This window comes from Bufo bufo, chromosome 2, assembly GCF_905171765.1.
Source record: "Bufo bufo chromosome 2, aBufBuf1.1, whole genome shotgun sequence".
Lineage (NCBI taxonomy): Eukaryota > Metazoa > Chordata > Amphibia > Anura > Bufonidae > Bufo > Bufo bufo.
The window spans coordinates 754,080,170-754,106,040 of record NC_053390.1 but is presented as its reverse complement, the minus strand read 5'-3'; positions in this window follow the sequence as shown (position 1 = coordinate 754,106,040).

The following is a 25,871-nucleotide window of genomic DNA, read 5'->3' as shown; positions in this document are numbered from 1 at the left end:
GGGAAACAGACGTCCAATAACGTCTAAGTTGCTGCAGTTTAAAAGCTCTTCCTTGCATCTGTAACCGTGCCCTATTGATGATGCTAAGTTGAACGCTTCTGCGTCCAACTTCCTGGGGGGCCAAGTGGCGTTCAGCACTAACTGTAGGACAATGGCGGAGACCATGCAGGATGAGGTTTTTAAAAGGCTGTGACATCATACGTGTAGCCACCATTTTAGGAAAAGAAAATGATTCATTACCACGTAGCGTGGGGAAATTCGGATTTATTGGGAATATAATTTTTCCTAAACTTTAAATCGAATTCCACTTCGAATGTGTTGATTCGCTCATCTCTAAATAGAAGTTTATCAATGATTTGCCAGATAACTGTATTGAAGGTCCATCTGGGTGTTACCATTTGTGGCTAAATCCCTGCACAGTGTGACACTATCCAATCAGTGTTGCCAGTGGCAGGGACACCCAACACTGGTAGCATGCAAATAGACTTTCAAAGCCAACTACTGGAAATTTATTCATATACGTCTAGGAGGAATAATAGAGGAATGACATCAGTGACAGTAAGGCTTAAATAATGTTATTATTTACAGTATATATTCCTCATTTTATGTCTGTCAGTCTCCCTGATGCTCGAACTACCACTTTTTTTTTATGTTGACCACTGTGAGAGATGCTCACCGTAGTTGCGTGCCAATTATTATATTAATTATTGTAATAATTATTCATTATTATATTAATTATTACATATGGCTGACTCTATTGGCAGCCTAAAAAAAGATTTTAAGGAGATATCAGTCACTTGATGATACAATGCAAAAAACAAGTATCAACAGCAAATATCGAGAAGCACAAAGAACGGAGACATGAAAAATACCATGTGATTGCTAATTTAAATTTTTTTCTTAAGTTATATTGATTAATCGATTTGGAGGACTTTTTTCTTTAAGATGAGGAAAATGTAGTCCTTATGAGGGTTCTTTTTTTGCCTTCATCTGGATTAGCCGTGAATGACAATAGATTGAACTGAAATAAACGTTATGTCTTTTTTTGGCCTTACCAACTATTCTAAACTAGTCATAAACTCAACTTTTCATTTCCTCAGTTACAAATTTGTCTCTGCAAGACCATTCCCTGTTTGTTCCTGTGTTGTTGTAACTGTGTTCCATATTTTATTTTATGTTCCAATTTTGTTGTCCCTGCTGTGTCTTCCTAAAGATCCACATTCCTTATCTTGTATGTTATTTTGCTTAAATCCTGAACTCTTGCCTTATGACTATACGGTATGCTTTGTGTGCAAGGTAATATTTAAAACGGTTGTGTCACTAATATAAATGCATCCCACCCAACATTATTAGAATATTATTCTAACCCTGGACCCTGTGGCAAATCTGTTATGATATTCAGTTGCTGTAGATCATGTTTTGCATTGGTGTTTAGTAATATAGGAATATAAGGTTATATGTAATGTAAGCGTCATTGGTAAGAAAGAGGGGGTGGTTAGTGTCATATGGGCTGCTGATGTGAGGAAACATCTCACTGCCCAAAGGTATGATGGAACAGCAGACGTATGACAAATCAAGAAATATGATTCAAGCATGGGGGATAAGAGAAAACTGCAAATTTGGTAAATTAAATATATACAGTATATATCCAAAGCGGAATTAGAGGTAGAGTAGATCGATAGATAGATAGATAGATAGATAGATAGATAGATAGATAGATAGATAGATAGATATCAATACGGTGCCGGGGACTAAGAACAGAAAACATTGGAACTTAAGTGGAAAGATTTGAAAGCAAGCAAGAAAGAAATGCTATTACAGAAGCTGCTGCGAGATTAAGTTTTGCTGTTAGCTTGGCGCTGGGCTTTCTTTTCTTGACATCTGGTGGTGGGAGTATCTGGAAAGGTTCTCACAGAAGATAGACTGCAGCTGAACCAAATTAGTGTTTAGGAAGAAGACATAAAAACTGCAATGTGAACAACAGGAAATCTGCAAAATCTTATGTTGTAATTGAACTGAATAAAAAATTCGAAAACGGTAGAGAAATGTGGTTGTTAATAGAAATCCAGATCCCAAGCAAGAAGATAAATGGATGAAAAAGGTAGGAAATATGTGTCCTTAATCACTAGGGGAAAATAATATTTAGCACTTTAATGGGTTTGTTAATACGGTTTATTGGCGATAACTTAAGTAAATATTGTTTGACAGACTCACCACCTTGGAAAGTTGTGCTATGGTGCAGGCTCAAAGCTAGGTTAGATGTTATAGGATAATTATAGAGAGGTCAAAGAATATCAATTAGGAGGACTCTCACAATCAACGATAGGATAAAGAAAACCATCCGTTGATCCATGTGTAACACCCCGGAGTGGTATTACTATTTCTGCACTCTGCTATTGTCTCAACATTACATTGTCCCCCTTTGGGCAGAAGTGGGCCAGTCCTGCTTCCTACCAAAATGGAGGGGCAGCATTTCTAGTTAATTCCAGTTTAGACTCCATATTGGAGCTACAAACAAACAATTCAAGCCTGTTAAGGCTAATGACCTCTCTTATACCAGATAATAAATCTTAACTTTTATTAAGTCTACTAAGATTCATGAGTAAAATAAATTTGAGCACTACTAAGTTAAAACTTTCTGATGTCCTGTCAGTATTTCAGCAGTAATGTCCTAACTAGCATGTAATCCTGAGGTGCACATCCCATTCATTCACACACTTTATTGCTGTATTCACAGACACATGTAGTATTACAGTATTACTATATTTCGCCATGGAAGATTCCACATGCAGACACTAAATGTGTTGAAGACTTGTTATAGCAATCTTACTGAAAGCTGACACTGACAAAGATCTCAGAACCTAAAACATGAGACTGTCCCCCAACATGTTTCGCCAGCTAATCTGGCTTCATCAGGGGTAACGGACAATTCTGAAGAGCTTTGGCAGGATATAAGGGAACAGACCGAGCTGTGGCTCTCTCCACTCAACCTACAACCGGGCATGGTTGTGTCTGACAATGGCCGTAACTTGGTGGCGGCTTTGGAGCTCGGTAACCTGACACACATCCCATGCCTAGCCCACGTCTTAAACTTAGTGGTTCAGCAGTTTATCAAAACATACCCCAATTTGCCAGAGCTACTAGTGAAGGCGTACAGGAGTGTGTGCCCATTTCCGCAAGTCGTCCACAGCTTCAGCCGGCCTGTCAACGCTGCAGCAGCGCTTGCAGCTGCCAGCTCACCGACTGTTGTGCGACGTAAGTACGCGTTGGAACTCTACGTTCTACAGTATATGTTGGCCAGGCTTTGTGAGCAGCAGAGGGCAGTTGTGGAATACCAGCTGCAACATGGTCGTCGCCTTTCAAGTCAACTGCCACTATTCAAAAGCGAGGAGTGGGCATTGATGTCAGACCTATGTGAGATTTAAAAAAACTTTGAAGAATCCACACAGATGGTTAGTGGCGATAACGCTATTATCAGCGTAACCTTCCCACTGCTGTGTCTACTCAAACGATCGCTGCTCACAATTAAGGACGACGCTCTGAATGTGGCAGGAACTGGGGGAGGACATCTCACAGGGTGATACCCAGACCACCCACAGTTCGTCTCCTTAGCACAAATTGGACCGTGAGGAGGAGGAGAAGATGGAGACTGTTGCCTCTGCTACTGAGGCTAGTACCCATGGAACTTTAATTCCATCTGTTCAGCGTGGATGGGCCAAAGAGGAGGAGGATGAGAAGGAAGAGGAGATGGAAAGTCATCCTGATGTCGACATCTTGCCTGTTGGTACTCTGGCACACATGGCTGAATTCATGTTAGGCTGCCTTACCCGCGACCCTCGCGTTATACGAATTTTAGATAACACGGATTACTGGGTGTTCACCCTTCTCGACCCCAACTACAAAGAAAACTTCTCATCTCTCATTCCTGTGGTGGAGAGGACGAGTAAAATGGTGCAATACTAGAAGGTACAGTGAGGTCCATAAATATTGGGACATCAACACATTTCTAACATTTTTGGCTCTATACACCACCACAATGGATTTGAAATGAAACAAACAAGATGTGCTTTAACTGCAGACTGTCAGCTTTAATTTGAGGATATTTACATTCAAATCAGGTGAACGGTGTAGGATTTACAACAGTTTGCATATGTGCCTCTCACTTGTTAAGGGACCAAAAGTAATGGGACAATTGGCTTCTCATCTGTTCCATGGCCAGGTGTGTGTTATTCCCTCGTTATTCCAATTACAATGAGCAGATAAAAGGTCCAGAGTTCATTTCAAGTGTGCTATTTGCATTTGGAATCTGTTGCTGTCAACTCTCAAGATGAGATCCAAAGAGCTGTCACTATCAGTGAAGCAAGCCACCATTAGGCTGAAAAAACTAAACAAAGGCGTGACCAAAACAACTGTTTGGAACATTCTTAAAAAGAAGGAACGCACCGCTGAGCTCAGCAACACCAAAAGACCCGGAAGACCACGGAAAACAACTGTGGTGGATAACCGAAGAATTCTTTCCCTGGTGAAAAAAACACCCTTCAAGACAGTTGGCCAGATCAAGAACACTCTCCAGGAGGTAGGTGTATGTGTGTCAAAGTCAACAATCAAGAGAAGACTTCAACAGAGTGAATACAGAGGGTTCACCACAAGATGTAAACCATGAAGGCCAGATTAGAGTTTGCCAAACGACATCTAAAAAAGCCTTCACAGTTCTGGAACAACATCCTATGGACAGATGAGACCAAGATCAACTTGTACCAGAGTGTTGGGAAGAGAATAGTATGGAGAAGGAAAGGAACTGCTCATGATCCTAAGCATACCACCTCATCAGTTAAGCATGGTGGTGTTAGTGTCATGGCGTGGGCATGTATGGCTGTCAATGGAACTTGTTCTCTTGTATTTATTGATGATGTGACTGCTGACAAAAGCAGCAGGATGAATTCTGAAGTGTTTCGGGCAATATTATCTGTTCATATTCAGCCAAATGCTTCAGAACTCATTGGACGGCGCTTCACAGTGCAGATGGACAATGACCCAAAGCATACTGTGGAATGTTATGCAATGGCCAAGTCAATCACCTGACCTGAATCCAATTGAGCATGTATGTCACTTGCTGAAGACAAAACTGAAGGGAAAATGCCCCAAGAACAAGCAGGAACTGAAGACAGTTGCAGTAGAGGCCTGGCAGAGCATCACCAGGAATGAAACCCAGCATCTGGTGATGTCCATGCGTTCCAGACTTCAGGCTGTAATTGACTGCAAAGGATTTGCAACCAAGTATTAAAAAGTGAAAGTTTGATTTATGATTATTATTCTGTCCCATTACTTTTGGTTCCTTAACAAGTGGGAGGCACATATGCAAACTGTTGTAATTCCTACACCGTTCACCTGATTTGGATGTAAATACTCTCAAATTAAAGCTGACAGTCTGCAGTTAAAGCCCATCTAGTTCATTTCATTTCAAATCCATTGTGGTGGTGTATAGAGCCAAACATGTTAGAATTGTGTCGATGTCCCAATATTTATGGACCTGGCTGTACTTGAGAGATTGCTCCAGAATTTTCCATCTGACAATGCTGGCGGCAGAGTCTGTACTTCCTTAGGCAACCAGGGAAGGGAGACAATGGGAACACACAGCAGTTCCAACAAAGGCATGACACCCCACCAGCAACCTCACCCTGAAGCACGGCCTAGTGATACAAGGAGGTAAAAGTTTTGGAAAATGGTGCAGGAATACATAGCAGACTGTGTCAGCGTCCTAAATGATCCCTCAGTGCCTTACAACTACTGGGTGTCCAAGCTGGACACGTTGCACGAACTTGCGCTCTACGCCTTGGAGGTTTTGGCCTGTCCTGCTGCCAGCGTTTTGTCTGAGCGTGTATTTAGTGCTGCTGCTGGCATCATAACAGATAAGCATATCCGCTTGTCCACTGGCAATGCTGACAGGTTGACTCAGATAAAAATTAACAAGGCCTGTATTGCCCCTGACTTCTCCACTCCACCAGAGAAACGCTGAGCTAATGAGGAACAAACACGCAATTGAAATGTATGCTTTACAATGTACTCAATCCGCAAGATTCAGATGCACCCTTTTCACCTTCAAAAAAGGGTATATGTTTGACTCTTGTTTACTCATCCTTTTCCTGTTCCATACAGTAAATATGCCCTCAGTACAATGTTTCATGCGGTCTGCTCACCTGTAGGCCCTCACTCCAATGTTTCATACGGTCTCCTCAGCTGTAGGCCTTCACTACAATGTTTTATGGGGTTTGATCACCTTCAGGCCCTCACCTCCAATGTTTCATATGGTCTGCTCAGCTGTAGGCCCTCACTACAATGTTTTATGGGGTTCGCTCACCTGTAGGCCTTCACCTCCAATGTTTCATACGATCTGCTCAGCTGTAGGCCTTCACCTCCAATGTTTCATACGGAATGCAGAATGCTTAAGTGTATAGGGAGAGGCATTACCAGTAGAAAGAAGAAGGTGCTCATGCCACTCTACAGAGCACTAGTGAGACCGGATTTGGAGTATTGTGCGCAGTACTGGAGACCATATCTCCAGAAGGATATTGATACTTTGGAGAGAGTTCAGAGAAGAGCTACTAAACTAGTACACGGATTGCAGGATAAAACTTACCAGGAAAGATTAAAGGACCTTAACATGTATAGATTGGAAGAAAGACGAGACAGAGGGGATATGATAGAAACTTTAAAATACATAAAGGGAATCAACAAGGTAAAAGAGGAGAGAATATTGAAAAGAAGAAAAACTGCTACAAGAGGACACAGTTTTAAATTAGAGGGGCAAAGGTTTAAAAGTAATATCAGGAAGTATTACTTTACTGAGAGACTAGTGGATGCATGGAATAGCCTTTCTGCAGAAGTGGTAGCTGCAAATACAGTGAAGGAGTTTAAGCATGCATGGGATAGGCATAAGGCCATGCTTCATATAAGATAGGGCCAAGGGCTATTCATAGTATTCAGTATATTGGGCAGACTAGATGGGCCAAACGATTCTTATCTGCCGACACATTCTATGTTTCTATGTTTCTATGTCTTCTCAGCTGTAGGCCCTCACTACAATGTTTTATGGGGTTTGCTCACCATAAAGCCCTCACTACAATGTTTTATGGGGTTTGCCCACCTTCAGGCCCTCACCTCCAATGTTTCATAAGGTCTGCTCAGCTGTAGGCCCTCACTACAATGATTTATGGGGTTCGCTCACCTTCAGGCCCTCATCTCCAATGTTTCATACGGTCTGCTCAGCTGTAGGCCTTCACCTCCAATGTTTCATACGGTCTGCTCAGCTGTAGGCCCTCACTACAATGTTTCATATGGTCTGCTCAGCTGTAGGCCCTCACTACAATGTTTTATGGGGTTTGCTCACCATAAGGCCATCACTACAATGTTTTATGGGGTTCGCTCACCTGTAGGCCCTCACCTCCAATGTTTCATACGTTCTGCTCAGCTGTAGGCCCTCACCTCCAATGTTTCATATGGTCTGCTCAGATGTAGGCCCTCACTACAATGTTTTATGGGGTTTGCTCACCATAAGGCCCTCACTACAATGTTTTATGGGGTTTGCTCACCTTCAGGCCCTCACCTCCAATGTTTCATATGGTCTGCTCAGCTGTAGGCCCTCACTACAATGTTTTATGGGGTTTGCTCACCATAAGGCCATCACTACAATGTTTTATGGGGATCTCTCACCTGTATGCCCTCACCTCCAATGTTTCATACGGTCAGCTCAGCTGTAGGCCCTCACCTCCACTGTTTTATACGGTCTGCTCACCTGTATGCCCTCACTACAACGTTTTATGGGGTTCGCTCACCTGTAGGCCCTCACTACTATGTTTTATGGGGTTCTCTCACCCTCAGGCCCTCACTACAATGTTTCATATGGTCTGCTCACCTGTAGGCCCTCACTTCAGTGTTTTATGGGGTTTGCTCAGCTTCAGGCACTCACCTCCAATGTTTTCCAGGGTCAGCTCACCAGCAATCCCTCATTCATAATGTTTAAGAGCGTCAGCTGAGCAGCAGGCCCTCACCTGTAATGTTTTAGAGGGTAACCAGCAGGCCCTTGCTCAGCAGCAGGCTATTATTAATGATTTTTAAAGGGTGTGTATGATGCCCTCCTTTATGTGTAATAAAAGGTGCATTGGAGTGCCTGTTCCTTGTAATTTTTGGCAGGCCTTTTACTTAGAGCATAGGCTGTATGAGTGTAGGAGTCCCACTACCTGAACAATTGTAGCACCATGTGAATGAGGCCCTCCTTTATGTGATATAGAGGCTGCATCTCTTTTTCCTTGTAATTTTTGGCAACACTTACACTGTATATACAATTGAATCTACAGGAAAGAATGTTTCCTAACAATTTTTCCTCTGAAAAGTATTTTTTTTTTGTGGGGGCGGGGTTTTGGGCGTTTTTTTTGTCTGTCTGTAAAAGTGGCGTACAACTCGGACAACATGGTTCCCAGCAGCAACATTGGTGTCCAAGATGCATCCAGACATGGTCCCCCTGCTGTTCCTGATCGATTTCAGAGGTGTTTCCATCACTTTCAGACCTTTTCCTATGAATCAGGCACCCTCCCCTCATCCGAGCAGGGGGTGCCTGGTCACCTCCCATTGACTTCCATTATACTCGGGTGCTCGGCCAAGCGCACGAATATCGCGATGTGTTCGGACTGAACACATGATCGTATTGGAGATCGTTAAGTGCTGAAAGTTTTAATTTGTCCCTAATCGTCTTTGTATGTAGAATAGCTCCATCAGAATCTAGTAACTCTGTTGGGGGAGATTTGTGAATTTCGAAGTTGGGGTGTTAAAGACCGAAAACCTTCTTCGGACGTTCTGAGACAATCTCCAATAGTTAACAGTGGAGATGGATATTTTGAACATAGGTCTCTTATTTATGGATGTTTCCAGATATAATAAGTAGTGATGAGTGGGAGGTGCCATATTCGATTTCGACGAAATTAGCGAATATTCGCTAGAATATTCGTCTCATATTCGTCGAAATCGAATATTCGTCATTATTCTAGTTATCGCCATTAATATTCCTCAAAACGAAGATAACGAAATATTCTCCATCTTCGTTTTAGCTCCATATTTGTCAACTTCGCTAATTCTAGCAATCAAATAGGAAAGTTGACTATAGAGACAGCTGTGTCTAATTCGCTCTGCGATTATATTACTTAGCTTTTTTTAAAATAAATAGAATAATTATAATAATTATCAAGTATTATAATTATTCTATTTATTTAAAAAAAAAGCAAAGTAATATAATCGCATAGCGAATTAAACACAGCTGTCTCTATAGTCAACTTTCCTATTTGATTGCTAGAATTAGCGAAGTTGACGAATATGGAGCTAAAACGAAGATGGAGAATATTTTGTTATCTTCGTTTTGAGGAATATGACGAATACATTCATCATATTCGTCATCTTCGCTAATTCTACCAAGCCAACCATAGTAAAACAGGTCTAAGTTGAAATCGCAATGCTATTACTTCAAGTTATATTAATTGCATTGTGATTTCAACTTAGCACTGCTATATTCCATATTCGTTAACTTTGTTAATTCTAGCCTAGAATTAACGAAGTTAATGAATATGGAATATAGCAGTGCTAAGTTGAAATCGCAATGGGATTAATATAACTTGAAGTAATCGCATTGCGATTTCAACTTAGCACTGCTATATTCCATATTCGTTAACTTCGTTAATTCTAACAAGCTGACCCATTAGAAACCCAGCTCTAAGTTGAAATCGCAATGCGATTACTTCAAGTTATATTAATCGCATTGCGATTTCAACTTAATTCTCAAATACGACAGTACATTCTAGTATTGAGGCGTTCCCATTGTGATGGGGACGCTCCATGAGCACGGAAGTCGGCAGAAGCGGCAACGGGCACTGACTGGAGCAGCCAGGAAGCCAGGAATCCTCAGAACAGGTAAGAACTACTTTAGGGAAGTGGGAAAGAAAAAAATATAACAATAAAAAATAAAAAGAATGTTCTAAATAACGAATTTATAGCGCTATATTCGAAATATTCGCGAATTAGCGAAGTGTCGATATTCGCAAAAAAAAACCCGCTATTCGAATATTCGCGCTCAACACTAATAATAAGTAGCTATGGGCAGGGTATTGTCTCTGGGAATAAGAATGAGGACTGATTGATCCGAAAAAATCAGTTTCCTTAAAGCGTGTTCCGTTAGACTTTCTTCTAAAGCAATCCAATGTTTATGAGCTAGTTTACGGATCCAATCCACTATGTGGGTAAACTGTTTTAAGGTTTTCTAAGAGATGCTATCTTGGCGTACCTCAATGAAAATAAGCATATAACACCATATCAGCATGGCTTCATGAGGGATTGGTCATGTCAAACGAATTTTATCCGTTTCTATGAGGAGGTAGGTTCTAGACTTGACAACGGCGAATCAATGTATGTTGTATATCTGGACTTCTCCAAAGCATTTGACACTGTACCACATAAAAGGTTAGTATATAAAATGAGAATGCTTGGACTGGGAGAAAACGTCTGTATGTGGGTAAGTAACTGGCTCAGTGATAGAAACAGAGGGTGGTTATTAACGGTACATACTCAGATTGGGTCACTGTCACTAGTGGGGTACCTCAGGGGTCAGTATTGGGCCCTATTCTCTTCAATATATTTATTGATGATCTTGTAGAAGGCTTGCACAGTAAAATATAATTTTTTGCAGATGACACTAAACTGTGTAAAGTAATTAACACTGAAGAGGACAGTATACTACTACAGAGGGATCTGGATAGATTGGAGGCTTGGGCAGAGAAGTGGCAGATGAGGTTTAACACTGACAAATGTAAAGTTATGCACATGGGAAGGAATATTGCAAATCACCCGTACATACTAAATGGTAAAACACTCGGTAACACTGACATGGAAAAGGATCTAGGAATTTTACTAAACAGCAAACTAAGCTGCAAAAACCAGTGTCAAGCAGCTGCCGCCAAGGCCAATAAGATAATGGGTTTCATCAAAAAAGGCATAGATGCCCATGATGAGAACATAGTCCTACCACTTTACAAATCACTAGTCAGACCTCACATGGAGTACTGTGTACAGCTCTGGGCTCCTGTGAACAAGGCAGACATAGCAGAGCTGGAGAGGGTTCAAAGGAGGGCAACTAAAGTAATAACTGGAATGGGGGGACTACAGTACCTGAAAGATTATCAAAATTAGGATTATTCACTTTAGAAAAAAGATGGTTTTTCAGCATATCGATATAATAGTATTCTTTCCGCACAGCCCGACACAGGTTTCACATATAGCTTCGTCAGAGATTCTCGCCCCTGACGAAGCTATATGTGAAACCCGGGTCGGGCTGTGCGGAAAGAATATTATTATATAGATATGCTGAAAAACCATTTTACTTCTGTGAGTATAATAAAACAGAATTTTTAACTGTGCCGGAGGTACTCTCACTATTGTGCGGTTTATGACATCTTGAAGAAGAGCTTACGACCACTCAGCAGAGGTTTGCTGAGTTCCAATCTGTGTTGAAGCACACTGCGATCCAACTGAAGGGTGTCTGTCTTGAGCCAGATAAAGTGAATACCTGCATTCCTGGAAAAACGCTTTGTGTGTGAATAAGAAGCAGCGCGGTCCCACCATATTAACATTTTGCATTTGTGAAGAACCCACTTCATCTCGGGTGACCAGCAGCGCAAGTACCATTGAAACCAAGTGACTCATTTTATTTTATTTTATTGTAATAATATTACAGGCTATAGTTACTAGAGATGGATTGTTGATTCAGGGAGTTATTCTGATTGCCTGATTGGAGTCGGGAAATAATTTGGGTAAATGGGTAATGGGTAAAATTGGCTTGTACCTCACAGGGGTTCCTCTGGATTAACTTGCAGGATAACAGACCAAACTGGATTGACAGATGTCGTTTATCTGATTTATAAACTATGTTACCATGTTACAATCTGCGGATTGGCTAGCTTCATGGCATTTTGGGTGATACACACATACACACATAGACATACACTGCCTGTCCCAAAAAAAAGTCGCCACCTGGATTTAACTAAGCAAATAGTTATGAGCCTCCTATTGGATAATTACTGCATGGGCGATTATCTTTCAGCTGGCAATAAGTTATTTAACCCCAACTGGTGCAATGAGTTGCTTCTCATTTCTTAAACAACCATGTCGAAAGACACATCTCGTGGTCGTGGAAAACATGTTAGTCTGTTTGAGAAGGGTCAAATCATTGGCATGCATCAAGCAGAGAAAACATCTAAGGAGATTGCAGAAACTACTAAAATTGGGTTAAGAACTATCCAACGCCTTATTAAAAACTGGAAGGATAGTGGGGACCCATCGTATTCGAGGTAGATATGTGGCGGGAAAAAAATCCTGAATGATAGTGATCAGCGATCACTTAGACGTTTGGTGAAATCAAATTGAAGTAGAACTCAGGGCTATGTTTAATAGTGAAAGTAAGAGCATTTCCACGCGCACAATGCGAAAGGAACTCAAGGGATTGGGACTGAACAGCTGTGTAGCCGTAAGAAAACCACTAATCAGTGAGGCAAACCAGAAAAAAAGGCTTTAATTTGCAAGATTGGACTCTGGAGCAATGGAAGAAGGTCATGTGGTCTGAGTCCAGATTTACCCTGTTCCAGAGTGATGAGCACATCAGGGTAAGAAGAGAAGCAGAAGAAGTGATGTACCCATCATGCCTAGTGCCTACTGTACAAGCCTGTGGGGGCAGTGCTATGATCTGGGGTTGCTGCAGTTGATCAGGTCTAGGTTCAGCAACAGTATGTGCTCCAAGAATGAGGTCAGCTGACTACCTGAACATACTGAATTATCAGGTTATTCCATCAATGGATTTTTTCTTCCCTGATGGCACGGTCATATTCCAAGATGACAATGCCAGGATTCATCCGGCTCAAATTGTGAAAGACTGGTTCAGGGAGCATGAGACATCATTTTCACACATGGGTTGGCCACCACAGCGTCCAGACCTTAACCCCATTGAGAATCTTTGGGATGTGCTGGAGAAGGCTTTGGCAGCAGTCAGACTCTACCATCATCAATGCAAGATCTTGGTTAAAAATTTATGCAACACTGGATGGAAATAAATCTTTTGACATTGCAGAAGCTTATCGAAACAATGCCACATCTAATGCGTGCCGTAATCAAAGCTAAAGGCTTTTTTTTGGTGGCAACTTTTTTTGTGGACAGGCAGTGTATATACACACACATATGCAAACACATATACACAGATAAATACATACACATATATATACACATACACAGATCTGCTCTGATGTCTCTTGAAGGTTAAAGGACCTTTGGAATGGAGTAATGGTAAGTTAAAGGACCTTTGATCATGTGACGTAATGAGTTAAGGCCATGGGATGATTGGCTTAATCCTTTCAGAACCGGGCCATTTTACTTTTTTTTCTATTTCTGCGAATTACTCCAAGCCTTTCTGTAGCCATATTTTTCTGTTTACTTGCCATATGAGTACTTGTTTTTTGCAGGACTAGTTGTACTGGGTTCTGTTTTTACAACATTCCCTATGCTGTTGCCTGCATACTCTGGGTCAGTACGATTACAACAATGCAATATTTGCAGTTTTTTTTGTGTTTTTATACAAAGAATTATTTTTGTTTTGCATCGCCATATTCTGGCCCCCATAACTATATTCTATATATATATATACTGTGTATATATATATATATATATATATATATATATATATATGGAGCTGTGTGAGGGCTCTTTTTTTTTGGGGGGGGTGAAGCTACGAAAAATGGTGAATCAGGCATTTTGATTTATCTTTCTGTTACACAGTACAATATAAATATGTTTATATTTTAACAGAACATGAGTTTCTGGACATAATGCCAATGATCTTTATTTTTTATTCTTTAATTATTTTAGGTTTTTTTATTATGAGCAAAGATAGCTGATTAGATATTTTTTAAGTCCCCTTTAGGTAACTTGAATGTGTGATCTTCATATCGCTTCTCACTTACACTGCAATGAATTAGCATTGCAGTGTATGGGAGGTTCGCTATGTTCTTATGGAGCCCTGCCACCTGAATTACAGCAGAAATAGCCTGGGATCCTTCAGCCCTGCCACAAGAATTACAGCAGTAATAGCCTGGGATCCTTCAGGCTATTACAAAGAATGAACAGTTTCCTGGATCTCTGTGTGGGGAAGCCTTTCTAACCCCAGGAACACAACGCTCCCAGGGAAAGCTGCCTCAGATACCATGGTCAGAGTGTAAATGTCTGCAATCGACGTTATTGCTGATCATAGACATTAGCTCCTGGAGTTTGCTGTTTAAAACAGCAAAAATACGATGGCTATGGCGCCTGCTCTGCTCGTGAGCGAGTGGTAATTTTAAACCCTGGACTTCCACCATAGATGTACAGCAGAAGTCCTAAAGGGGTTAATCTTTATAAAAGTACATGTCATTTATACATGCTATATGGAGTTTATGGTAAGAGATGAAAATCTAGTAGTTAGTACGGTACGTACTGTAACATTTTATGATCTATTATCTGTCAATCTACAGCATCTATCTATCAATCACATATACTACTTTATTACCTTCTGTCCTATCTATTTGTATGTCTCAAGCATAAAAATGAAGCATATGCAATAGCCCAGATAGGTTTATACAGCATTGCTCAGAACAATTAACATTTAATATATGAACAGTATGATATTCAAAGGAGTACAAACATCTTTATTATCTAAATGCTCTTTCATTGAATTTCTTAGCTAAGTTAACATTTTCTATTGATTGTACAATCTTGTCCTGCGTCATTATGGATTGTCATGTTCGCTGATAAATCGTTATAATGGTTTATTAATAAGGTGCAAGGAAGCAGGAAATCCTCTGAGCATATTCATTGTTTTAGATAAATATAAACCAAAAGGCACAATTATCATGGGATAGTGAGACTGTTATGTAATGCATTAATCTCCTGCAAACAACACCAGCCATTGTTTAGATTATTATGTTTTTAAAGATGTTTTGTGCAATGTATTCCATTTTTAATGTATCTCTCCCCAAGTGCATGCTGCCACAAATTTCTTCTTGTGTGGAGAATAAATGCCTCAATATTACTGGTAATCTTATCTGTATTACAGTATACTGTACTATGCTGCTGTATGTAATGATTTCAGCTGGGCTTTATTCACATCTCTGTTGAGGAGTCTGTTCGTAATGATGCTGTGCTAGATTCATCATTTGATGGAACCTAACAGTGGCCAAGGACTCCACTGACCCATAACTGGGTCTGTCGGGGGTACTGGTGATTTGACATGCAGCATTATTCTTGCTTTGAAATCAGGTGAAATTGCTGATGGAGGAACGGAACTGAAACTCCAGTACAAATGTGAAAAGGAACAAGATATTGTTCTATATTTAGAGCTGAAAGTTTTTTTTTTTTTTTCATGGGACAACTTCTTTAGAAGAATTTTGTATCCATAGCTTAGAGTATATATGCATCTTTGTTAGTACCTCTACTTGCCTGCTTTATATCTACATAACATAAAATCTCCATGATATATATGACTGTGTTAGCATGAGCTGAAATTATCTTTTTAAAGGGTGAACTCTGAACTCGGACATATCCCCGTTTTTCACCCAGTCAGACCCTCTGATATGAGCATGCTTTCATGCTTCAATGGTCTCCTGTACCCTGTGCTAAATTGTGCAGTGTGAAGGCTTTTTCTGGAGATCTGGTGACATACCGGGCTCTCCATGGGTAAGCTAGGCTGAGACTTTCGCTTAGCAGTGAGCCCAGTGACATCACCGACACTAATGGGCAGGATTTAGCATTGCCCTAACATGTAAAAGGGCTAGAGCAACGCTAAAATCCACCCACTATTGCCGGTGAAATCACCAGGAACAATGGTAGGCGGAATCCTCCATCTAGCAGTGTAAAAAAAATATAAACAAACAGCACTTGCGCTGCGCAATACAGCGTAAGTCAAGGGAGAGCATTGAAGCATCAGGGGCTGTTTTGCATGAGGGGCTGCCTTGGTAAAAATGGGGATATGTCTGGGTTCAGCTCTGAACTCGGACAACCCATTTAACTTTGGTTAGACTGTTTGATCCTTAGTATATTCCATGAGACAGCCAGGGCAATGTGTTTGTTTATCTTTGATTTAGCTCTTCCTGCTCTGGTCGCGTAGTCAACTTGTTAAAGGGGCATTGCCATCTTGCTATTTCATCCTCACCTGCAGCCAGCTCTGCCGTTCACTTCCTGGTTTCCTGCTTCTAAGAATGGGCGGGCTTAGGTAGTTTGAGTGTAGGCCGGCCATGCCTCTGTATGATATCCCACTGAGAACTCAGTCCTTATGTTCTCGTTCATGTGGATATAATGTCCTTCCCTCTGTGTTCCTCCAATCCATAATAGAGTTCCTCTTGAATTTCAGAGGAACCCCTTTATTGTCATATATTGTAAAATCGTTGGTGGATTTCGTGGTGCATTTATTCATGTAAGAATAATACTCACCTATTTTGAACTTGTCCCAGTCCTCTGATCCTTCTATGACACATCCTCACTCTCCATTTCGGTGTACGAAGTCTTCAGGCGGCCACGCATGCGCTGACCTATATTATTTTGTGCCGCTTCTAAAATGGAGATGTGCATGAGATCTGCTTTAGACCCAGCACAAATGAATAAAGATCAGCGCATGCGTGTCCGCCCGGCGCCGTGCTGGTTCATGATGGCAAGGAGAGGCCGGCCACTGGATTCATCTGTGCAAGCGTGGCCCATGGATGCGGCAGGCGAGAGCTGGCCGTATCTATGGGAAACCAAACTAAACAATGAGGTAGGAGACACCTAATTTTATGAGGAAGGGTTGGAATTTGTTAATAAAAAATATATACACAAATGAGCAATGGGGACATCATTATCAAAATAAATTATGATCAATGAGATGGGAATACCCCTTTAATTACACTAACAGAGACTAAAATTTAGGCAGAGCATGTGGGGGCGGGGTTTAGGCACAGGTCATCCTACTCAAAGTGTCATTGTCTACAAGTGTCTAGCGGTTAAACAGTGCAGGAGACAGGTATTTTATGTAAGACACCCTTGCACATTTTCATAATTTTCTATAATTATGTTCGTTCTCTCTCTCTGCATTTTGTTATGTGCTCTTTGCCTTCACACTCACCGAGCTGTTACACCTCCATTTCACTCTCTCCACATCAGCTCCTTTCTCCTTCCCTCCTCCATGTACAGCTCACATACTTTATTCACCTTCCTAATTTGTTTCAACCCATCATATCTGTGGGTGCAGCACAATAAGCACTCTTACAAATCACAGAACCATTTGCTATTTCTCTTTTGCTTCTAACTTCAGGGGACATCTTTCCTAAAAACATGTAGGAATGAAAAAGATGAATCCAGCATTGAAGTTGAAAATAATGTGGGTTCCTTTATTCAATGTAGTACAGATCCATACAGTGACAGCATCACCTCAGTGTTCCAAGTGATTGTCTATGCGTTTCGAATAAACGTGTTCTTAATAAGGTGCAAGGAAGCAGGTGCAAGGAAGCAGTGATTAAGAACACGTTTGTTCGAAACGCGTAGACGATCACTTGGAACACTGAGGTGATGCTGTAACTGTATGGATCTGTACTACATTGAATAAAGGAACGCACATTATTTTCAACTTCGATGCTGGATTCATCTTTTTCATTCCTACAAGTTCACGGTCTTACCAAGGTTTCCGTGCATCAGGGAAGTCGATTCAAGGGATAGAGGCAACAGGTGAGCTGGATATTGTCCACAACTTGACATCTTTCCTAACCCCAGAAATACTAATTGTGTGTCCTCTCTCCTCTCTTTAAACTGTGTGCTCTGGAATCCATGGTCGGTGTGTAACAAGCTTCCCTACATTCACAACTTCTTTCTTGCTAATTCTCTTAACCTGTTGGCCCTCACCAAAACTTGGATTCAGCAATCTGACACTGTGTCACGACCATGCTCATGGTCGTGACTCCTGGACCCGCATGCTGTTGCCGCGGTCTGGTCTTCTTATCAATCACAGGTGAGGGCTGAAGTATGTGGCCTCACATGTGGTTGCGGCTGGCAACATCATGTTATTCGCAGTATAGCGGCCTGAGCTGTTGCTGGGCAGCTTGCTGTTATTGGCATGCGTTTCCTCCTGACAATCTGTCTTTGTATGCACTTTTCCTGTTTGTGGTGCACGAGGTTTATGCATGTGTGCACTGTGACACTTCCCTTCACTTGCGGTTGTCCGTGGCAACGGATGGTGTTGTGTGCATGTGGTGGCAGTGTCTCGGCCTGCTGGCTGTTCCCCTGGACATGCTTGCCACCCATGCCGCTGCCAGTGGTAACAGGTGCAGTGGAATGCTGGTTTGTGCTTTTCCCTTTAAGTGGTTTCACTATCCTGTCTGGCCTTGGAAGGGTTAATTCCTTTTGCAGTGTGTGTTTGTGTGGGTGTGGCCACTTGGGCTATTTAGCCTTTGCTGAGACCTGTAGTTGAGGGGTACTCCAGCCTTGCAGTAAGCTGGAGTCATCCTCCTGGTCTCTTATACCATCTGCCAGTGAGGGACACCCTTGTGGTCATAAATAATATGTCACAATGTTACTTTATGTGTGTGTGGTGTCTATTATTACTGCAGCTATGGATATGGGTTCCTGTGTGTTTTCGTGTGTGTGCTGTGTCCTTTCTATGTTTGGTGTGGACGTCAGCATTTAAGCAGGGATCCAGTCAGTGTGTCTGTGGCAGGTAGGGGTGGAAGTGGTTTTACTTACCTGCCATATCCATAGGCTGTTTATGTTTCCCCTTCCTTGCAGCTTGGCCTGTTTAGACTCCTGTTCGTCCGTGTCAAGGAGGAACAGGTTGTCTTACCCAGCTCCTAGTTCAGGGATCCCTTGAGGGCTAGTAGGGACTCGAGGTTCCTGAGTATGAGTCCTCCTACCTTCAGGGTTGGCTCATACAGCTAGGAGTCAAGGTCAGATTTAGGGATGCGTTAGGAGGTTGTCCTGGTCAAGCAGCTTCCCCATTCCTTAACATCACACGGATGAGGGTTTCCCCACTCACATCCGTGACACACTGCTTCTCCTGCTGCTGCTCTTTGCTACACTTTTTACATACTCGACAGCATCATTAACAAGAACCGGCGGAGGCGAGGCTTTCGATGGTACAACAGGTTCAAAATATTTTTTAAAGAGGACCTTTCACCCATTATGACAATGTGAACTAAGTATACATACATGGAGAGCGGCGCCCGGGGATCTCACTGCACTTACTATTATCCCTGGGCGCCGCTCCGTTCTCCCGTTATGCCCTCCGGTATCTTCACTCACTAAGTTATGGTAGGCAGAGATTTCAGTCACTAAGTTATGGTAGGCGGAGTCAGCCCTTGTTCTGCTGTAGCGCTGGCCAATCGCAGCGCAGAGCTCACAGCCTGGGAGGTTCTTTTCTCCCAGGCTGTGAGCTCTGCAATGAGATTGGCCAGCGCTACAGCAGAACAAGGGCTGACTCCGCCTACCATAACTTAGTGAACGGAGATACCCGGGCGCGCGCTCTCCATGTCTGTATACTTAGTTGACATTGTCATAATGGGTGAAAGGTCCTCTTTAAGTAGAGATTTATGAAACACATTATGAATGTAGAACGACTCGGGAAGCTCCAACCTAAACGATACCGGATTAATCACTTCCATAATCTTATACGGTCCAATAAAACGAGGAGCAAATTTTCTAGAAGCTACCTTGAGCGAGAGATTCTTGGAGGACAACCACACCTTATCCCCAACCTGAAAGTTCACCCCCTTAGAACGTCTCCTATCGGCCTTGGCTTTCTGAGTACTTTGAGCCTTTTCTAGGTTCTATTGAATCCGAGCCCAAATTGTGCACAGTTCAGAGGAGACCTTATCCGCCTCAGGGTTAGAGGAAGAGATGGATGACCCAGAATGAAAACGGGGATGGAAACCATGGTTACAAAAGAAATTGATGGTCTTTAGCAACATAAGACCTCAGGAATTGTTCCACAGACTGATTAAGGCGTTCAGTCTGCCCATTACTCTCAGGGTGGTAGGGGGACGAAAAACAAAATAAAATCTGGCATTTTTGACAAAAATCCCTCCAAAACTTGGAAACAAACTGCACACCCCTGTCAGATACAATATTTTCCGGGATACCATGTAACCGTACAATCTCTTTCACAAAAATAGACGCCAGGGTTTTGGCATTCGGGAGTTTAGACAGGGGAATAAAATGAACCATCTTGCTAAACCTATCGACTACTACCCAAACCACAGTCTTACCCTCCGCCGGCGGCAGGTCAGTAATAAAGTCCATCAAGATATGGGACCAGGGTCTACTGGGAATGGGTAGGAATCATAGGTCACCAGCAGGGCGAATCCCTAGTTAGAGTGGGCCACCAATATGATCTAGAAACCAGCTCCTTAGTGCCCTCAATACCCGGATGTCCACAAAAGGCAGAATAATGACACTCACCAACAGCTGGAGATTAAATTGTATGGGAACAAACAACTTATCTGTTGGGGTGGATGCCGGTGCCAGATGTTGTTCAGACTTAAAGAGAGCTGAGATATCCTGGGTTAAGGCTGCTATGAAGATATTTGCTGGTAGGATGGATTCAGGTGGTGCCTCTGTAGGCTGAAAAGCATGGAAGCTCCGAGATAATATGTCAACCTTCACATTTTTACTTCCAGGCCTGAAAGTAATGGAAAAATCAAAATGAGTTAAAAACAGTGTCTATCTGGCCTGACGTGAATTCAACCTCTTAGCAGACTCGAGAAACATTAGGTTCTTAGGGTCAGTGACAACAGTTACACAATGTCTTGCCCCCTCCAGAACATGCCTCCACTCCTCAAAGGCCCATATAATGGCCAGCAACTCCCGAATTCCCTAGAAACATAGAAACATAGAATGTGTCGGCAGATAAGAACCATTTGGCCCATCTAGTCTGCCCAATATACTGAATACTATGAATAGCCCTTGGCCCTATCTTATATGAAGGATGGCCTTATGTCTATTCCATGCATGCTTAAACTCCTTCACTGTATTTGCAGCTACCACTTCTGCTGGAAGGCTATTCCATGCATCCACTACTCTCTCAGTAAAGTAATACTTCCTGATATTACTTTTAAACCTTTGCCCCTCTAATTTTAAACTATGTCCTCTTGTAGCAGTTTTTCTTCTTTTAAATATTCTCTCCTCTTTTACCTTGTTGATTCCCTTTATGTATTTAAAAGTTGCTATCATATCCCCTCTGTCTCGTCTTTCTTCAAAGCTATACATGTTAAGGTTCTTTAATCTTTCCTGGTAAGTTTTATCCTGCAATCCATGTACTAGTTTAGTAGCTCTTCTCTGAACTCTCTCCAAAGTATCAATATCCTTCTGGAGATATGGTCTCCAGTACTGAGCACAATACTCCAAATGAGGTCTTACTAGTGCTCTGTAGTGCAGCATGAACACCTCCCTCTTTCTACTGGTAATGCCTCTCCCTATACACCCAAGCATTCTGCTAGCATTTCCTGCTGCTCTATGACATTGTCTGCCTACATTTAAGTCTTCTGAAATAATGACCCCCAAATCCCTTTCCTCAGATACTGAGGTTAGGACTGTATCACTGATTTTATATTCTGCTCTTAGGTTTTTACGCCCCAGGTGCATTATCTTGCACTTATCAACATAAAATTTTAGTTGCCAGATTTTTGACCAATCCTCTAGTTTTCCTAAATCCTTTTCCATTTGGTGTATCCCTCCAGGGACATCAACCCTGTTACAAATCTTTGTGTCATCAGCAAAAAGACACACCTTACCATCGACGCCTTCTGCAATTTTGCTGATAAAGATATTAAACAATATGGGTCCCAGAACAGATCCCTGAGGTACCCCACTGGTAACAAGACCATGGTCTGAATATACTCCATTGACTACAACCCTCTGTTGTCTGTCCCTCAGCCACTGCCTAATCCATTCAACAATACGGGAGTCCACGCACAAAGACTGCAATTTATTGATAAGCGTTCTATGTGGGACAGTATCAAAAGCCTTACTAAAGTCTAGATAAGCGATGTCTACTGCACCTCCGCCATCTATTATTTTAGTCACCCAATCAAAAAAATCTATAAGATTAGTTTGACATGATCTCCCTGAAGTAAACCCATGCTGTTTTTCATCTTTCAATCCATGGGATTTTAGATGTTCCACAATCCTCTCCTTAAGTATGGGGTTTCCATTAATTTCCCCACTATTGATGTCAGGCTTACTGGCCTATAGTTGCCCGATTCCTCCCTACTCCCTTTCTTGTGAATGGGCACAACATTTGCTAATTTCCAATCTTCTGGGATGACTCCTGTTACCAGTGATTGGTTAAATAAATCTGTTAATGGTTTTACTAGTTCACCGCTAAGCTCTTTTAATAGCTTTGGGTGTATCCCATCAGGCCCCTGTGACTTATTTGTATTAATTTTAGACATCTGACTTAGAACCTCTTCCTCTGTAAAGATTTTTTTTTCTTCCTTCCTAACTGAGGTCCTTTTCCTTCATTTTCCTTTGTAAAAAAAAAAGGAAAATAATGAAGTATTCATTGAGGCAGTCAGCTAGTTCTTTATCTTCTTCCATATACCTTCCTTCTTTCGTTTTTAATTTGTTAATTCCTTGTTTTAGTTTCCTTTTTTCATTTATGTATCTGAAGAATGTCTTATCGCCTTCTTTCACTGACTGAGCTAATTTTTTTTCTGCCTGTGCTTTAGAAATTCTTATAACTTGTTTGGCCTCTCTCTGCCTAATCTTATAAATTTGCCTGTCATCCTCCTTTTTTTTTTTATAATTACTAAATGCTATCTTTTTGTTTTTAATTATTTTGGCCACTTCTGCTGAGTACCACAGTGGTCTCTTCCTTTTTTTGCTTTTACTGACAAGCCTAATGCAATTATCTGTTGCCTTCAATAGTGCCATTTATAAGTAGTCCCATTTCTCCTGGACTCCATTGAAACTGTTCCAATCTGATAGATTAGTGGTATACGAGTCCCTAATTTTATAAAAGTCAATTTTTCTAAAATCTAAAACTTTTGTTTTTGTGTGGTGTGACTCAGTCATAGTAAACCACACTGACTGGTGATTACTAGATCTCAAGCTTTCCCCTACAGTAATATCAGATACCAAATTCCCATGTCGTAGTTTCTCTCGGTGGGAGAAAAGTTTCTGGAAAAGAAGGCACAAGGTCTCAGGTTAGTAAGGCTAGCACGACATTGTGGAAGGACCGCTCCTGCCTCGTCCTCGGACGCATCCACCTCCACAATAAAAGGTCTCTCCTGATCTGGCTGGATCAGAATGGGAGCGCTACTGAATGCCTTCTTTAGGGTTTCAAATGAATTGATGGCCTCAGTAGACCAATCCTCCAAATCCGCCCCTTTCTTAGTGAGGTCGGTCAACGGTTTAGCAATTACTGAAAAATTCTTAATGAATTTACGGTAGTAATTTTCAAAACCTAAGTAACGTTGTAAGGCCTTTAAGGATGAAGGCCTTACCCATTCCTAAATTGCTAGTACCTTACCAGGATCTATTTTGAAGGCGTGAGGAGTCAGGACATGACCTAGAAATAGTATCTCCTGTACACCAAAGACACATTTCTCTTGTTTTGTGGATAACTGATTCTCCCTCTACACCTCCAATACTTGTCGAACATGAAACACATGAGATTTGAAATCAGGAGAAAATATCAAAATGTCGTCAAGATAGACAATGACAAATTTACCCAAGAATTCCCTGAGAATATCGTTCATAAAGTTTTAGAAAACAGCTGGTGCATTGCTGAGTACAAAAGGCATAACCTGATATTCAAAGTGTCCAGCTGGAGTATTGAACGTCGTCTTCCATTCGTCTCCCTCCTTGATTCGGATTAGATTATATGACCCTTTCATCTCAATTTTAGAAAACCAGGTTGCCCCCAGTACCTGGTTAAATAAATCCGGAATCAATAGGAGAGAGTATCTATTCTAGATAGTGATCTTATTTAATTTCCAGTAATCGATACAAGGCCTTAGACCACCATCCTTCTTCTTAACGAAGAAAAACCCAGCCCCCATAGGAGAGACAGATGGTCTAATGTACTCCAGTGGCCTTCAGTAAAATTTCTATCCAGTGACCGCCTAATGCACCTCCAGCCACATTATCACAAGTTATTTTCTGTCAGTTGAATGCCTAATTTTTGGGGCCTGTACTGGGCTACAGTAAAACAACATTTCATCTAGTGACCTCCTAATGTACCTCCAGCCACATAATCACAAGTTCTTTTCTGTCAGGTCAATGCCTACTTTTTTGGGCCTGTACTGGCCTACAGTAAAAATTTTAGCCAGTGACCGCCTAATGTACCTCCAGCCACATAATCACAAGTTCTTTTCTGTCAGGTGTATACCAAAATTTTGGTGCCTGTACTCCTGTGGCCTAAAATAAAAAATTTCTAGGCTCCAGCAGGGCAAATTTATAAGTTTCCCTTTAAGACGCATAAAAATGGCCCCTGATTAAAATACATATTTTTGGGGGGACTATTTGTGCACTTCTAGTAAGTATTTGGTGACTGCAAATATGACCTGAAGGTTTTTCCGGTTCTCCTACCATTAAAGTCAATAGGGCCCGCAGAGAACGCGTGGTTCGCGAACATTTGTTCGCGAATTGCGTTCACAAAACGTCCCGGCCGATGTTCATCCATCACTAATCACCTGCACCGAGGAGCTTACAATGTACATAAAGGACTCTCCTGCTGCTAAGAGCTTACAGAAAAAATCTGAACCCCCCCACCTTCACCCTGCCCGTTCTTATGGGCCCTTTACACAGGCTGACAATTGAAACAATCCTCACTAACCAGCATTACTAGTAATGCTCGTTAGCGATGATTTTGCAGTGTAAATGCACTACCAATTTCCAGATGAATTAGCAAAATGCTCGTTCATATGGTAATTGGATCTTTTGTGCAGCACAATAGATCATCGTTTCCCAGTGGCAGATCATACTGTGTAAACATGATCTGCTTCTGGGAAACAAGAAGACTGTACGGGGAAGAGCGACTGCTTTTGGTGATCACTCCTCCCCATACACTGGAGTTGCTGGAGAAGATCGCTGCATTTACATGCACTGGTCTCCTCTGCTAGAGATCAGCAGGAATGTTTCCTTCCCAACAATCTACTAGATCATCTTTCTGTGTAAAGGGACCATAAGATGCTTACAACCTACAAACATGAGCCACCCCTACTCCTAGGATCTTACAATCTAAACAAAGGAATCCCCCCTATCTTGTTGTGTCGCGATGAAGATGTCTTGCGATGTTGATATCTTGAGACATATCAACAAACAATAGAAAAAAAAATCCCTCATTTGCTATGATCCTGTGACTGAGCCTGTCCCCTCCTTAGTATTTAGACTTTGATCGGATAGTGTGATGTGTAACAATTTTTTTTTTCTCTTCCCCATTGACTTGTATAGGAAAGCCATGTGATTTCTATAATGTGTTCTCTGCACTCACCAGGTCTGAACAAAAGCTAAAAGCTAAGTATTAGTGTTAATCGAGCACCAAAGTGCTCATGTGCTCGGGTGCTCTGTCCGAACACATCGGTATGCTCGGGTGCTCTACCGAGCACCCGGGCATAATGGAAGTCAATGGGAGAACCCTAGGCAACCCCTGCTCGGAAGAGAAGAGGGTGTTTGGTTAAAAAAAAGGTTAGAAATTGATGGAAAACCCATCAAAATGGATTGGAAACAGCATTAAGATTATGGCTGGATGTGTCTTGGACTCCTATTATCTATGACATACAATAGACAACCACACAAAG